General features: G+C 45.3%; 1 long non-coding RNA gene across 1 annotated transcript; it reads right to left on the reverse strand.

The window, feature by feature from the left end:
• Positions 1–512: 512 nt before the first annotated feature.
• On the reverse strand, positions 513–14,961 carry LOC142764929 (uncharacterized). The gene is made up of 3 exons (XR_012883972.1): positions 14,868–14,961; positions 5,432–5,476; positions 513–700 (listed from the first exon to the last, which is right to left on the reverse strand). It is a non-coding gene; the product is annotated as an uncharacterized LOC142764929 (long non-coding RNA).
• Between the last annotated feature and the right edge of the window lie 2,556 nt (positions 14,962–17,517).

The following is a 17,517-nucleotide window of genomic DNA, read 5'->3' on the forward strand; positions in this document are numbered from 1 at the left end:
CAAACTTGTTCCCGACCTCGTTCTTCAGTCAAGTTTTCTTCAGTCAAGAACATTATTTTGAAATCTGCTGAAGAGCGTTAAGCGTAATGTTGCGAATTTCAACATTCAATGTAAAGCGATACACATCTTATTCACATATCTAACATAAGTAAATAATTTCCGTAATTATAATAATAACCTGTTTGACTCAGCATGTTTGGCCTAATTAACCGGAACAAACTCTATTACTGCAAAACAGGCTGTCCCGATTCGTCTAGCCTTAGTCAATTACTCAGTTTCTATCATTTTTCTAATGACAACACTAAGCCGTTCTTGGCCCCGTGCAGCTGTGGTAAGAGCCTAATGTTGTTCGTGGCCAGAGGTATAGCTTGTACTGATTGAGAGTTAGTGCAGGTTATGATACTAATCAAAACATGCATTTCCAGCCTTATTGTTTCTGCAAATTCAATAAACTTTGGCAGAACCTTTTAATTTTGTTGTAATCTAGTTTAATAGAACATAACAGTCAGTGAAATTCATTTACCACTCGACTACCGTGCTGCGTCAGCGACAACACAAGTAGCCTCACAGAACTGCCTTGAGAGAAATGTATTGCAGTTGAATGTCTGTCCATATCTATAACATCTATTTCGGCGTTTGTCGTAGCGATATAGATGTCCATGCGCATGTCCAAGCCTGGAAATGTGGTCGCAGTAGCAGGCTGATAATGAAACAGACGATGAAAAGAGTCTTTTACAGATGAACTTTAGCATACAAAACGTGCCTCATAGGCACTAACGTTATTTTTAAAAAGTTTGTCAACTAGCGTGTGTATATTATGCTACAAGTGATTATTATTACATATGCAGAAGGAAACATCTGTTCACAGGAGCATTAAAGCGTTTATGTATCTTTATTTTAGTGAATGTGGAAATATTGCACGTAAAGGCGCTGACACAAAAATTACACTTCATGAAAAATATTATCTTTTGTTCAGAAGCATTTTGCCGTCGGTTCTGATCACCGCCGACTAGTGTTCTTGTATTTTGTATTTTTGTATCTAAAGCTCTGAAGCAAAACTCTTTCACATGCATCAGTTACTCTAACGACTCCTATTTGTGCAGCACGCTTGAAAAAACGTTTTATTTAAACATTTTTTTTCTTTCAGCAGGTTTTTTAGCTGAAATTGGTACAAAGACAGACATACCCGCCATGGTGCTATCTATCTATCTATCTATCTATCTCTCTATCTATCTATCTATCTATCTATCTATCTATCTATCTATCTATCTATCTATCTATTTACGACGTCATGCTTTTCTGGCTGTATGATTATTTGATTATTGCAATCTGTGCGTGAATAGGTGTGACATACTATAGCTGTATCACGAATATAAATTGCAGGTATATATATATATATATATATATATATATATATATATATATATATATATATATATATATATATATATATATTGTGGATAAACCGTGCATGGCAAACATAAGTGACTGCTCTCAACATACAAATGACACGCACGCCATGTACGACATGCTTTAAATCACGTGGTTTATCGCGGCCTGTTGAATAAATGGATGTAAGCCAACATTTCTATGACGAGATGTATGTGTACGACAATTGTAAACCACAGGCACCAGCACAAAAAAACGCCCCACCTCACTGAAGGGAATCGTGAGAAAGTGCGAATGCATTTCTTGAGTGAAGAGAGGGCACCGTTGCCATCAGTCATTCGCCTTCACCGACTTCTGCTAACACCTTGGGAGGGGCCCAGCTAGCGAATGGTCGAGAGTGAAAAGCGAGCGTACGGTAGAGTGGGGGGCCAGCGTTCTCGGCTCTTCGGTGGCATTTCACAGCGGTGTATCGAGCATACATTTCCGAACGTTTTTGAGAGGCACCCAGTTAGTGAACGGTCAAGAGTGAGGCGCGAGTGGACGGGAGGGTATTACGCAGGATTGAGAGAGAGTGGATGGCGAGAGAAGGAACGGCGAAGCACTGCACCTAGCTAGTGAGAGCGAAGAGATAACACGTGCAGGTGCGCGAACGCCTACGTGGACGCCACCACCGTATGCCTGACATAGCCCGACTAAGTAGTGCATTCACATTTAAAATCTTCACTTGCATTTTATGTGCGGCATGACTTAGTACCTAAAATGCCCATGGCATGTGGGTGGCTGGTTGAGGACCTTGATGTAAACCAAATCTGATGTTGAACGACGACAGTGTATCACAAACTTATGTACCTGTTTTAAACGTTAACTCTATATTATACATGTCATGTAAAGCATGCTTCCAACAATGCGGTCATGCTGTGCTAACAGAGGATTCACCATCTGGAAATCACCAGAAATGGCATTATGTCACGCAAACGTATGGCGTAAGTGAAAGAACGTAGTGACCTGAATCGATGGGTACCATGTCATCTACGGCATGGCTATATCAGCCCATAGTAATCTTAGCATATAATTGATGATATGCCTGAAAGGTATGCCATTGTTTGAAAGTTTCAGCCTTTGGTTCCTGTCGTCACACAGGCATTTTACGCATAATCAATTTTGTTTAGTATCATGCTAGGCAATCAGCCGTGAGCACACCGAAATCGCGGCATGCATATCAAATTTTACAATAAATGTACCTCACCTTCACCACGTTATAAGCTTTCATTTTTACCGGACATACAGAAGCCTCACGAAATAATAATTTTGTTCAACATCAAGCTAGCCAAACATCCACAATCACACCACGAGTATAGCATGTAATTTATTTTATACACAAAATGCATGTCATGATTTTCATGTTTCCACCTTTCATTTACGTTTGCGTACAGTCACCTGAGCCATTAAAAACTTTCACAAATATCAAGCTAGCCTTGTGGTCGCGAGCACATTTTGACCAGGGCATCCAAATCATGGTAAGCATGAAATAAAAATCATGATTTTGATGGGACAACTGCTCATTCATGTTCATCATACAGTCACTTCACGAAATATCGTTTGTGGTGAATATTACTTTTCACTTATGTGCATCATGCAGTCACCTACAATGATACTAATTTTTGTGGAAATAAACCTAGCCAATCGGTCACGCAGCAACCGTTAGTGCGGAATGTAAAGCTTGCTGTGCATGAAAGGCTTGTCTTGATTTTATACTACCACCTGTAATTCTTATTCGCTACAAAGATATATCTAGCAGAGGAAAATTTGAGATACATTCATTTAATTAGATGGAGACGAGCGTGTCGGAACACTAGAGAGGCAAGCCAGCTGGACCCTCTATGTGTTGGAGCCCGCCGAGATGACGCCGTGCCAAAGAAAAAACATTTAAAAAATAAATGCGGTACAATCCCCGTTTCAGTGCCTGTAGCCCGGGCAAATCTTTAGCAGAAGCGGGTGACAGCTCCCATCAACGAACTGCGATGCTCAATGTCCAGGAAGAGCTAGCTAAGACTACGTTTACATCAGGACGAGAGAGCCATGAGTAAGGTACCTGCAACGAAAATTTTGAGCGAGATGTTTCATATCAACCGTCAAAGATGCAGTGTAGCGCAACTAACCCGCTGATGTGGAGACTGTGGAAGGCAGCGCGTTTGCGAGTTCTATAAAAGCTATATACGTTGGCTCCACCAGTGGCCGCCAAGGAATCTGTCGTTGTATGTTGTTGTCTTTAATCCTGAACTGCTCTACACCGTCGCTTCTTTTCACCCTATATTGCTTTGCTGGTCATGCATACGCAGAGGGCGCTCAACGCTGGAACTGGAACCGAAGCGCTGCTATCTAAAAATTGGCAGATTCCACGTGCAGTGGGAAACGATGATATGCGAAGCACAAATGAGGACAATACATATGCCACTTCAAGATCACCACAATGTTATGAGGTAGAGGTAAATTATGCCATACACGACCTCCATCTCATGATTATCATGTTTGGAGGTGTTGTTTACTTTTGTCATCTAGTCACATCACGTGATGCCAAACTTAGTATACATGAAGCTTGAAGCTAGCGAAACAGCCATGGGCATGCTATGAACGTGGTATCTTGTCGTGTTCTTACAAGACACCCGTGTTATTATGATGATGTTTACACCAGTCATGTACCTTCATTATCCACTGACGTCACGTAACACCAAATTTGGTATATGTGAAGCTAGGGAAATGGCCGCGAGTGCATCATTAATGGCCCATTATACTCCAACGAAACGTTGACGAGCACGCAAGTTGAGCACAGAAACGCTGTACGTTATCAAAACGCGAGAACTCTACAGTCTGACGCCAGGCGCGATCGGTGCGCCCAACATCCGTCGGCGCAGCTGGACGGCAACCGGTGCCAAATACAACATACTGCATTTCGCGTCAGTGCGTTACCCAGACAGCACTGCGCCTGCCTCTTTTTGTGACGGAGGGACGCCGGACGCTCTGAAACGCGTGTGTGTCAAAGCAACACAGCCCGGCGTGCGCCAGTGAGTATAAGGCAGGACCAGCGCCTAGCGAGGACACGCCGGCGTGACGCGACAAAAGGAACACCGGCGAGCCCAAGCGCCATGCGACGTCGAAGTTTATCGGCGCCATAACTGTGAAATGTAGTCATGTTTTTAAATGACACGCATCTCATGAGTAGGATGTTTGCACCAGTCAAATATCTTCGTCATCCATTGGGGTTACGTAACACCAAATTTGGCATATGTGAAGCTAGCGAAACGACCGTCAGCGCATCATGATTGTGACATGTAGTCATGTTGTTACATGACGCGCATCTCGTGTTTATCATGTCTGCACCAGAGACACGTCTTCATTATGCATTCACATACCATAATACCAAATTTCGTATAAGTGAAGCTCGTAATACGGCCACCAGCACACCATTAGTGGGGCATGCAGTCGTGTTGTTACATGACACGCATCTCGTGATTATCATGTTTGGACCAGGCACATACCTTCGTCATCCGTTCACGTACCGTAATACCAAGTTTGGTATATGTGACGCTAGCGAAACAGCCGCTAGCGTATCATGAGCGTGGCCTGTACTCAAGTTGTTACATGTCACGCATGTCATGATTTTCATGTTAGGGTGTGTCACTTATGTTCGCCATTCAACCATGACATACCATACCAGTTTTGCAACATGCCGTGTGAACGAAGCCACCGCAATAGCTTCAGAACCATGAAATGTAAATCATGACAATCATGACATACATGTCATAATTTACATGTTATGACTAGTCAAATATGCTTGTCGTACAGTTATTTGTTGGCGTAACAAGTTTGGTATTGATACCATTATCAGCGCTCGCTTCCGTAGTCGCTTCAAGATGACTAATTGAAGAAATATTATGAGTATTGTTGTCGAAACCAACCCAAACATGTTTCCGTGAATATCACCACGAATATAATAAACCGCCAAACATGTGACAGTTTTGAAAAAATATAAATTCACTCATACCTCTACGGTATTGACATTGAGGAAAGACTATCCGTCTGTCACAGACTAGAAAAGAATGCGTACAAGAACAAAATAAGTACACTTCATTCAAACACAGTTTTCTGTGCATTTCTTTATAGTCAAAATAGAAGCGGCGTCATTCTACTATGAAATAATACGCATAAATGAATTCTGGTAACACTCATAATAGCACTTCAATAGGCACGATCGCCATAAAATCCCGTTCGTGAGAAATAACTAGAGCACTAATTTTAGACAAGTGCCTATTTCACGTCTTGCGTTCCTGTCACACCACTTTAGTGCACCAGCATGCTACTATTGACAAAATAGCGTTTTAAAGTGTCTATAAATGCCCATTACTGACTTTCACTCTTAAATGTTGATTAGGACATACAAATGCCTATCTTAGAACTCGCCGCCTCTATGAACACTTTTTAACCTCAATTATCACTTTCGAATGCAGTCTGAGACCATTCTTCATGTTAACAAGCATTATTGACTGTTCAAAACTCTATGAAGTGCAAACTACCGCTGGATAAATTTTGATTCTGATATTTATAACCAAATAGACAAAGTCGAGAGCCATGACGCCGGTCTCAAGCCTTCGCTGATTACTACCGAGTACTTGAGCGAGACAATTGGGTGGTGGAGGCGACTGGCTGTTACGGTTATATCACTGAAAAAGGGGTGAGAGGGGGACTCTCCATACGTTTTAGGTTGTATTCAGCTATTGTTATTCAGTCGTACCAACTTCCGGAAAACAAGCCCTAGCAGCAGTGAAATGAGACGCCCCGGCCACCATACGCCACTGCCCTTACGTGGTATGAGTGGCTTGCGATTGCCCCACCATCGGGAACAATAGGGAAAAATTAGATAGATAGTAACATTTATTCTTGTCCAGAATAATCTTTGCGCTTTTTTATGGAGGGCAAGTATGCGGGCCGCAAGTACAGAGACGCCGAGCCTCACCACCGCATCGTGGACGCTCTGGACAGCCCGAAGTTGGTCAAACCAGTTGTTGCTCTTGAAAAAGGAATGAAACTCTTCTTCCGTCCATCCGTGGTCCGTGTAGTGCTGCAAAGAGGGGTCTTCCAGAGTTTATGTATAAAATCACTACGTGCTCCTCAGTTGGGGCATAGAGAGGAGACCTCCATGTACCTGCTGAAAGCAGTGTTGTATATGACTTCGTCTGCAAGAGCCATAGATTAACGGCAATGGAAAGCCCTGCGACTCATCTGGTAGTCACTAAGTGATCTCGTTGATAGTAGACAGAATGTCTCTGAAGCGAGGTGGGTTGGCATTCCAAAAGGCCGGACCAAGCACGTCACCAGTCCCAGACGGCACACCGGCGACCTAATGCCTGACATGGCCAGCACGACCTCACGCCCTTGCATAGGCCATCTCATGACATTAGGCAGCCCACCCACTTCAGTGCCCTCGTGCGCCGTGAACCATGTAATGAAGCGATGAGGAAGAACATTAGCCCGAGATGCCCTAGCAATCTCCTCAGAGACCGTCCCAGTCAAGAAAGCTCTATGAGCTGACCTCGAGTGTATCCGACTTAAGGAACGCAAGCGCGATGGCCAGGTGCTCCGCCCCGGAAGCCGACGATGTCCTGACTGACGTGGCCAATAATACTCAGCCCTTTCTGCCAACAACGTTTGCAAGAAAGTAACTGATGTTGCGTTCCTACTGGCAAGCGTCTACAAAACATTAATCGGCCTCGTGCGCATGCACATGACGCAAAAGCACTGAGGTGCCAGCTGTCCTCCTTCCAGTATTGAAAATTGAATGCATGTTCATTGTAATAGGGCAGACTATAATAACCTGTTTCACATTGAAGACTGAACGCTCCCGTCATATATCATGGTCAGATTGGTCCCAACCTTAGCCACGATACCACTTCCCGCCACCGTAGATGAGAGTCTGGCAATATATGCGGTCTGCTGTGCTTTGATCACTTTCTCTGATGTATTGTAGACGCTGAGGCTTGCTACTTTCTCTGTGCATGTGCGCATTCGGAGTCCTAGTGCTCTCCTAGTACCTTTCCTGATGAGCGTTTTCAGCCCATTTGTATAAGGTTTTGGCTATCTTTGCATGGGGAGAACCTAATTAACTTGGCTACATGTAAACGCTTGAAAACGCTTAAGCAGATAATGTTTCCTAAGTCCTCCTTTTCTGATAAAAACCTTGTCAATAAATCTCTTACTCCAGCAGGATGCCCTGTAAGTTTAAAAAGAGTACGCCCTTCCTAACCGTCGGGTTCAATAACCACGCTTAGCACCCGGAGTTAACGGTTAACGAACCTTGGTTATCTCACGCTCAGGTCACGTGCTAACTCCAATATCTATCTGTTCGGGAGGCCTCCATCCTTTAAGTTCGGGTCCCCTTCTAGTGGGGCGGTAGAGTGGCAACTCTGATTTGGAAGGTGAGAGCCGGAGACCCATGTTACTGACGTGTTTCTCTATGCAATGCACTGCGTCTTGTATAGTGCCTTCAACAAGACCGTCCAACCCGCCAGAACACCATAAGGCGATGTCATCCACATATATTGCGGAACCAATACCAGCATCTGGTCAAGTTTGACGGCCAAGCCGTGCATCGCTACGTTAAACAAGAGCGCTGAGATAACGAACCCCTGTGGTGTGCCACGTCGAAAAAAGGACTGTACCTCCAAGAATGGACTGAAAATCTGTAAAACTTGTCGCCCAAACCAAGGCGGCAAATCGAGTCTAGAATATACTTATGGGGCACATTGTCGGAGGTCTTTTCCAAACTGCGACAAAAAATGACCCTCGTGCCTCCGTTGTCTATCCACTATATCATGCTTGATGAGAAGCATGACGTCCGGCGCGGAGAGGTCTTCCTCAAGCTTAACATACTGCTTGAAAATAGACCGTCGTGGTCAGTGTGTTTAGTAAACCGCTTATTTATCACATGCCCCATGGCCTTGCCCAAACGTGATAGAAGGTAGATGGGCCGAAGGTTTTCAGCACCGGCTCGGCGTCCTGGCTTTACAATGACAATCACGGACGCACGCTTCCTTTCATCTGGAAATACACGCGATTTTGAAATACAGTTGATTTCGGCAGTTATGAGCTTAATCGACCTTTCGTATAAATTGCGCAGAATTTTGTTATTCCCGCCATCCGGATTAGTGGCTGGCATGCCATTAAGTTTCTCGAAATTTTCGCCAACGTCTTCCTACTGAAACGGCCTATCTAGGCCTGTGCCCGACTTGCCCTCAATCACGGGCTCTCCTGCCCCACGCACCCTGCGTCATTCTCCAGGGGAAGATACATGCAGGCAAAGTGCATGAATATTTTGCCATCCCTATGGAGCTACCTTCCACATGCAGAATTTTATCCACCGACTGATTATAATTGGTTTTTGTCTTATTCTCATGTAGCAGGGGCTTGAGTAGGTTCAATCTCTTACCTAATTCAATCTACCCATCCACGATGTTACACACCTCATGCCAATGCTGTCTCTCAAGCTCTTGGTAATGTGCCTCAATTTTATTCGTCAGTTCGCCAGCTTTGTTCTAAGCCTATGATTGAACTTTTGTGTTTTCAATCGGGACAGCAGAGATTCCTTGGCCTGTAATAATTGTGCTAATCTGCTATACATATGACTGACCTAAAGCTCTGTGTACCGACTTGTTGCTTGTTCTACGTCTTCCTTCGTCAAGTTAGCCAATCTTGAAAGTGCTCCGGAGATTCTACCCCCCCCCCCCTTTGTGCGTCTGTTATCCTGCGGAAACGGTCCCAGTCTATGTATTTGAAAGTTCGTGGAGGCTTCCTCTCTAGCAGCAACACTGTGCTAATAATATACTGATCACTTCTAAGCTCGAACCTTAAGTTAGCCCAGGAAAAATCCCCTGCCGACCCAGCAAATATGCGGTCAGAAGTTCAATCCTTTGACCCAGAGTTGCCAATCTTGGTGTGAAAGTCGGAATTACTGATTAACTGGAGGCCAATATCCGTCATAGCCTGCCAGAGGTTCTCGTTCTTGTGTGTTGTGTGTATGTAACTCCACGCCTGATATTAGGCAGTAAAATCCCCGGCCACAACATTAGTGGCCCTGGCCCTGCTTGCCACAGAAACCGCCTTTCTCAGCAATAAATTAAAGCGATGCTTCCCCCCTCTAGGGAAGGGTATACGTGGAGAATAATAACGCTATTCTTAGCTTACTAATTGGTGAAAACTTGCCAAAAAGTTATTAAATTTTGTACTTGTCCATCTTTAGGCAATAAAAGAGCTTGTTAGGGGCCAGAGTAAAGGCCCCCCTACCTTCCAGCTCTTTACTTACGTACTATTTATAGCCCGACATAGAACCTGGGTCCAACAATAGTTCTTGGCATAATATCATCTGCGGTCGGGAATTACTCGAACTGAGGAACTGCATTAGCACCTCCCTTTTTTAAAAGAATCCTAACAGTTCGAATGCCAGATCGTAAAGTGGAATAAACTGTTACTCAGAGCCATCATTATGAGTATTCCCAATTTGGCCATGGTACTGCATAGCTTGGGTGCCCCCCCCCAAAGAAGTAGTTTTACTTGTAATCAGTGTCTTTATGCCCTCAGCTCAAAAGTTGCCTATCTCTACCACGAGCTTGGAAGTCGTTGCGCCAAGAGATGTCATTGCCTCTGTCATTTGCCTAAGAGTCTCCTTAATCTCAGTAAAAAAAACCTGTGATTTTTGCCCGAAAATTGAGATCCTCATTTTAAACGTGCGCAGTAGTTTTTCTCTTTGCCAGCCTAACCTCGAAATTAGTATGCATTGAAATCTCCGCTTTTCGCACCTTTTGGCATTCTTGACGACCTAATAGGGTTGCAATGAAGGAGTATTCATTGCCATGCTAGCTGCCTTGATTTCTGCTATTTCAGCTTTGAGCTGATCCACAATGCCTCTACGAGAAGCACTATCCTTTTAGATACGACTGACGAGTTCAAAGCTAACATGCTCGTTATCGCTGCCCCCCCCCCCCACCATTACGCGTAGTGTTGTCATCTTCTTGGAAATTGTAGCCCATGACCCTTGGTCAGCTTCTTTGGTTGTGACGCGTACCAATAAAGTGCTGGAGTGGGATTTCGCTATAGAGCCCGCTCTTCCTTTTGATCGAGATTGGCTGCCCTTAAAGCGGGCATGGCCATGCTGGGTAGCTCTCATATTCCCTTGCTTGGCCGGGGGCAGTGACAGGAAATCTCCCGTGGCGTAGCCTTGCTGAAAACTGGGATGAAAGTCTAGCTTCTGTCTCTCTTTCTTCTGTGACTCATGACATAGGGGATCTGGAAGCGCCGCTTGCACATCTTATGGGCTGTGATATGTTCGCCCCCACAGAGTTTGCACATCGGCTTGCAATCATGCTCCTTTGAGAGGGACTGTTGGCCGCATCCCCTACACGTGGCATCATATAGCGTAGGACATATGTCTGCCGATGCCCGACCTTGCCGCAAGCATATGAACCATCTGTCTGTGTCTAAACGTTCGTCTGTCTTCTAAACAAATAACGAAAATCGAAACGTTGAGGTGCTCGAACAAAATCATCATCGCATTCGAGTTCTTGATTCACTTTTCTTAAAGAGCTGTTGTGTTCCTGTCATGAACAAACAGTGTCTAAATTCTTGCCGGATCGATGCCGAGGTCTGCCTTTCGTAAGACTCCCTTGCACGTGTCGTCCGGGGCAGGCATGTACGCGTTGACTTGATACTCCACACTGCCTACAGCAACACTAGATATGCTGGCATACGTTTTGGCGTCCTTCTCAATCAGAGTGCTCACCACCGCCATGTTCTGTATGTAGTTACGGCAAACTACATTTTCGGGGACTTCTTCTTCGTCGAGATTCATCATCTTGGCCAGGGCAAGTGCGAATTTGATGTGGCTTACCTGCCTCATGTCGGGGCCATTGCGTGGACGGACAATCTTGCGCAAATAATCTTTAAGAAGTTGTGGCATTTTTAACGCAGCATTAACTTACTCTTCCACGTTTGTGAGTGACCGACAAAGTTTTGACAGCCTCGCCATGCCGGGTTTCGCACCCGGCCTTTCGCCCGTTCCGTCGGGCACGGCTTTGATTTTCCGTTGATTGATGTGATTTATATGTGAGATTTAGCGTCCCAAAACCACCATATGATTATGAAAGATGCCGTAGAAAAGGGTTCCGGAAGTTTCGACCACGTGGGTTTCTTTAACGTGCGCCAAAACCTGACCACATGGCCCTACAGCATTTTCGTCTCCGTCAAAAAGTTCTTTTTCCGTTGAATAATAGCCATGGTGCAAACGGGAGATTGGATCTCTTTAGGAGAAACAGCCTGCCTGTCTACTGCAGCTTACATAAACAAGGCGTAAGGGTTGCACGACGGCGAAGTGCCGGAACATGCTGTGCGTTCCGCAGCTGCTGCGAACGCCCGCACTCAGTTTGCGCGAGGGCCCAGGCTTAGCGGTGACCACTCGATGCTGGTAGAAAACTCCTTCCAATACGTTTGAAAAAGGCGCCCACCTCGAATATGAGTATACACGTACTTTGGCTGACTAGGCCGATGAGGTGATTGTGAAGTTCGGAGGTTAGTCTAAAAAAAACACTCAAGAATATGGACAATGAAGGAGCCGGTATGAGCACTTCTGCACACCTTGGTGACCGAAGCGCCTCTCAGGGAAATTAAGAGTGAAAATAAAAAAAAGAGTCCGTGGTGCAGGTGGATTTTTTTTTACTTGTAATATTCGTCTTAAGGCGTTACGCACAGGAGAGAAATGGACCCTTGACAGCTAAACCATGACAACATTACGCATTTCTCTCTTCGCTGGTACTTAAGCAGTCTGTATACCTTCTCCGGTCTTGCTTCTTTCAGCTATACTGAACCGAAAGTGACACAGCAGTATGTATTCGATATTGCACACTTGACTCAACATTCTAGGTAGTAAAAGGGGGGATCATATTCTGCAGAACGCGTGGAATAAAAGAGGCAATTGCATGGCTTTGTTCAACTGTACGCGCCTACGCGCCATTCAAAATTATATACTTGTTTTGCTTTCCTGCCAGAGATGCCAGCAGTGCACATATTTATTTTGAATACCTTTCTATTTATGTAACAATTTGTACTCCCTATACAAAAACTTGGAGGCCTGAACGTTTTCCGGCTTTCTGTTCTTGATACCTATAAAATTGTTTTGCCTGTCTTTCCTTTGTTTTTAAAATGCACTTTCTCGGTGCCTATAAATATGGCCTCTAGAATTGACACAAGCTTCGCCGGATGCCACACCACACATACGCTATAAATAGTTAGCCCCGTTGTTCTACAAGTGATTTCGGGAACTCTTGTACAAAATTACGAAGTCCTAGATTGTTTTCAGTACATACGACAAATCTTTGGTGGGTGGGTATTTCGAAAGTAATATAAAGTACAATCAAGTTCTCGATAGCTAGCATAACAAGAAATAATTCTCAGTATCAACACCTAACGAATGCTTCGTTATGAAACGCTTGATGAACAAGTAAATATAAATAATAGGCCAATAGAAAGGAATCAAGATATAGAATAATGTTGACCCTAAAGAAAGCTGCTTAGCTTACTGAAGGTACAATAAGCTTCGCTAACCGTTCCTACACGGCGTCTTGCGCGCTTGTTATGAGGTAAAGATATAGCAGTAGTGTTCACTCACATTTGCGCTTGCGACTGTCAGAGCCGCAGAAGCCGGTTAATCTAGTGGAGACGCGGTATTGGCCGAGCGATTAGGACCCTGAACTAAGGGCTGCATCCAACTAGGATGATCCTTCTGGCTTCTGTGAATAAACGTTTTTCTCTATCTTCTCAACAGAGAAGCAAATAGTTTCTTAGTTGTGGGCTTTGGTTTCGGGATGTCCAACGCTGAACTGCTGAAGCGGCAGAAGAAAGAAGAAGATAATACAGAAGACCAACAAAAATGTGGCAACTGACTTTCAGGATGGCGAAGGACAGTGCGACGTAGCAAACATGGAGGTTGGCGTCGAGGAGCATCGGCACAGTACGTACACTTTAGAGATGATTGGTGCGGCGACCGATGACATGGTGGTCGAGAAAGCGCACGGTGTGAAGGCCAACCATGAAGCGCTGCGTTAACTGAATAGAACAGTGCAAAATCTATGAGGTATTAAAGGAAGACACAGACGAGCGGGGACAGTAGTAATTCGGCAGACAAACCGCAGAACGGTGGCAAAGAAGCACGCAAGTACTAGAGCGGTGATGAAATCAAGAGGAGCAACAAGATGAGTGTAAGGTATCCCAGGCTTTTTGGAGGAGGAACATAATGATATATAGAAGGCGAAGGTTGCCCGGACAGCAATGGAACTGGAAACTGGAAGGCTGCGGACTGCGGCGTTGGTGGTGAGGTCGATGAGCGTGCAGAAGACGTTGAGTATCGTGAGGAGGCCGGAGGCACAGCTTGATATGGTGAGTGAGATGATGTGTAGTGCGTGGACACCGACGGTTCAAAGGTGATAGATGACTGGCACAGTGCCACGAATGCTGTGAACGAGAAAGCCATCGCAGGAGCTTCGGAAAACATGGTCTAGAAGCCTGAAAGAGCCAAGAAGAGTATGAGGAAGACACCCGAAAACCTTATGAGCAATCTGGGACCATGCCAGGAACGTGAAGAGGACCGTATTCGTCGGGGACGATGCATGGAACAAACATCGGCGATGGGCGTGAAATTAAGTACCATAGGTATACGTAGTCTCGGCTTTGGCGGGGACTTCAAGGCTCCATGATCGCCGAGGTCTCCAGCGTTCAAGGAATACTATGTGGAAGAGTGGCTGCCACCCTCATGTGAATGGTCCGGACGTGTACGACGGATACACAACAAACTTGACAATGGTGACACGCAACGAAAATGACATACGACAATCTTATGCGTCATTCTGTGAGTCCGGGGTGCTTTCATCTTCCAGCCGTGCCAGAGTTCATTACGCTGCGGGCGTTAGCAATTACAGCGTCCGACAGCTCCAGCAGTACCACAAGAAGTTGTGGATAAACAGCGCTGGTGTGTGGTCGGATGTACAACGTGTGGTTCAACATGGCTAAGTGTAACCAGGACAGTTGCAGACTACCAATGTGAAATAGTTCGCGTCCTTCTCCGCGTTTTCCGAGGGGGAAGGGGTAGTATGGTGCCACGGCTGCCAGCGCGCAAATCGTAGACAAGGAGGACAATGATCGCGGGTGCGCTCATGACAAGTACTCCACAGCCACTGACCACGTGTAGTTGCGTCCGGTTGCCGACAGGGTAAAGATGGCTGCTAGTCAGTCTCGGTGTCTTCTCTCAGGGGTTTAGGGTTGGCCGCAGTTTCAAACGGCGCATATACTGCCAGAAACAAGTAAGTATAGACGTTCCCAGTTCCCTACATTTCCTGCCACCTCAAATTATTTGAAATAGAAGAGGAAAACGAATATATACTTACGTATGGCATTGCGCAATCCACATGTTGTATTGAGGAAGATTATGAAAATAGATATGAGCATGACGGGCACGTTGTGCATAGGAGCCATCTGTACGTTAAATGTCGTTCTACAATAGGTGGAACTAGACACAGGTCTATAAATGGTTCACATTGATCATATGATTCAACACAAAAGAAAGTAATAAATAAGTGGACTATTTTTAGTAAATTACAGCTGGGTTGTGTTTTGTCTGTGGCTTTCAAAGAGTGACAAAGATGCATTCATGCAGCACACGTTTGCCAGTTTTGCAAGTGACTATCGAAGAAATTCTTTGCACAAATGTAATCAGGTGCTCAGACGTCGACTTAATGCGTTATGTAATGAAAATTATAGCCTAGGGTGTTGGTTTGGTAATGACTGGGGCTGGCTCAATGGCCTATTCTACTAACTCTTTCAGGAAAAGTTCATTAGACATGCAGTGCGAGTTGCGTATTTTACAAAACTGCCCTTACTGTATGAAAATCATTGATACTGCGTACTTTAATGTACGAGATATAAAAGCGGTCGCGAGAGCAGCATGTATGCCGCAAAGACTGAGACACTCACTCTTGCACAAGGCAGGTGCCGCTTCCATGAACTTGCACACGCTGACGTTCGATGAAATGCTTCTGATCACAGCGGTTGAGTATAGCTTGCTCTCACTTTGATAAGTATGCAACTTCGCCGGTATGCGAAGTCGTTCATTTATACACTTTGGTTACCTTATTGTGTCCATACGTTTTCGAGGCAGAAGTGGCGAAGCAACTGAGCAAATCTACAAGTTCTCTAGGCACAACGCTTCCGAGCAACCAGGTGAGCCCTTTTGCTCAGCCATCGTGGTCTGCCTTCCACAGCACTGCTGCCAACATCTGTCCGCTTGTGTTCTTCAGGAGGGTATGCCATTTCAAGTTCCTGATATCCGGTCCAGAGTTACTAAGTTCTATGCTGTTACGGCATTTTCGTCCACCGCCAATGACTTAGTAGCGCATCTCTTCAGCAGCCCACTGTGAATGCCTACGACGATCTTAAGATCGCCCTTCTAGAGCGCACGCTAGTTTCACAGTGTGTTCGCAACCAGCAACTTCTGTCCGCTGAAAAACTTGGCGACTGATTTCTCTGTCACATTACCAGAATCAACCAGTAATAATTGCAGTGCTTCTAGCACTTTCCAGTGTGCACCGACTTCATGACAGTCAAGCCAGCGCCCCTACAAATGCTATCCAGATACTTCCCAGTGTTGTCAAAGAAGCGTACTGAATACCAGCGTGTACCAGTGCCACCGTATCGGCGTCACGCTGGGGACATTGGTTTTCGCAAAAGGGTAGCTTTCTTATTTTATGTGATAGTAGTTATGGACACCGGCGTTAGCGGTGTGGACAACTGCGGCGCGCGCGATCCTTCTATGGCTTCTTCACTGTAGCGCTGAGCAAGCCAGCCATTCAGTAAGTGGAAAAGTGCCGGATATTGGGCTTCAGGCGAGACACAAGGATGATCTCAATACAGCGACGGCGGTGGTCAGAAGCCGAGCAGGAGCTACACGATAACTCTCATCTGATGTCCGTTCAAGCATGGTTCAAGGACCCAGGTATCTGTGTATAAATATTTCACTTATTCTCGGTGTGCGAAGAGGTATACAGATATATGATATGTGAGGTTGGACGTCCCAAACCACCATATAAATATGAGAGACGCCGTAGTGGAGGACTCCAGAAATTTTGACCACCTGGGGTTCTTCATCGTGCACCTAAATCTGAGCACACTGGCCTACAGCATTTTCGCTTTCATCGAAAATGCAACCGCCGCTGCCGGAAAACAGGTGTAAGAAGAGCGATTTGCTGCCTGGATAGAATGACATACCTTTAATAATATTTGTTGGCGTTTAACGTCCTAGGATCACGTTATCACAATTACACAACTCTATGTGTCACATCACAATTAACTTTTCTTTTGATCTGAGTGGTAGAGATGCTGGCACAGGCAATTGCACGGCAACAGGTGACGCGGGCAGCGAACTCTTTTAGAAAGAACCCAGATGGGCCAGAGCACGCGGACAAAAATCTGGTGTCCAAAACAAAAGACGGTGCACGGTCATACACGATGAAAAATGGGTTTTAATTTTTAGGGGGTTAAAGGGCAGTGTTCTATGCAAACGTGACGCAAGGTAGTATTGTGTTCTAATTCTTTTGATCGGGCAGTACTTACATAGAAATTATGTCTGACAAAGTTCGATTGAATTGCTCGGCGAGACCATTCGTTTGTGGAAGATATGCCGATATAGTCTTTTGGATAGCGCCAGGAACCTGTAGGACTTCAGCAAGAAAGAAACGTCTTGCCCGGTCACTAAGGAAAACAGAGGGGGTGGGGGGGGCTGTGGCTAGAGATAATGAAATGCAGGACAAAGTTGGTGACTTCTGAGGCAAAGCCGAAAGCAACAGCGGCCGTTTCAGCATAGCGAGTATCATTGTCCAAGGCAGTAACAATACAGTGGTGATCAGCGAGTGTGAGCAAAAGGGTTTAATCCGCCTTTGCCCTCGAACTCTGTGGGAGTGCGCAGGAGGGGAAGTCTGGTGTGTTAATTGGGAAAAGTTGTCGAATGTTTTCAGCTCTGGCTTGACAGGGGTGTAGCCAGAC

The sequence above is a fragment of the Rhipicephalus microplus genome, chromosome 6, assembly GCF_043290135.1.
Source record: "Rhipicephalus microplus isolate Deutch F79 chromosome 6, USDA_Rmic, whole genome shotgun sequence".
Taxonomy (NCBI): domain Eukaryota; kingdom Metazoa; phylum Arthropoda; class Arachnida; order Ixodida; family Ixodidae; genus Rhipicephalus; species Rhipicephalus microplus.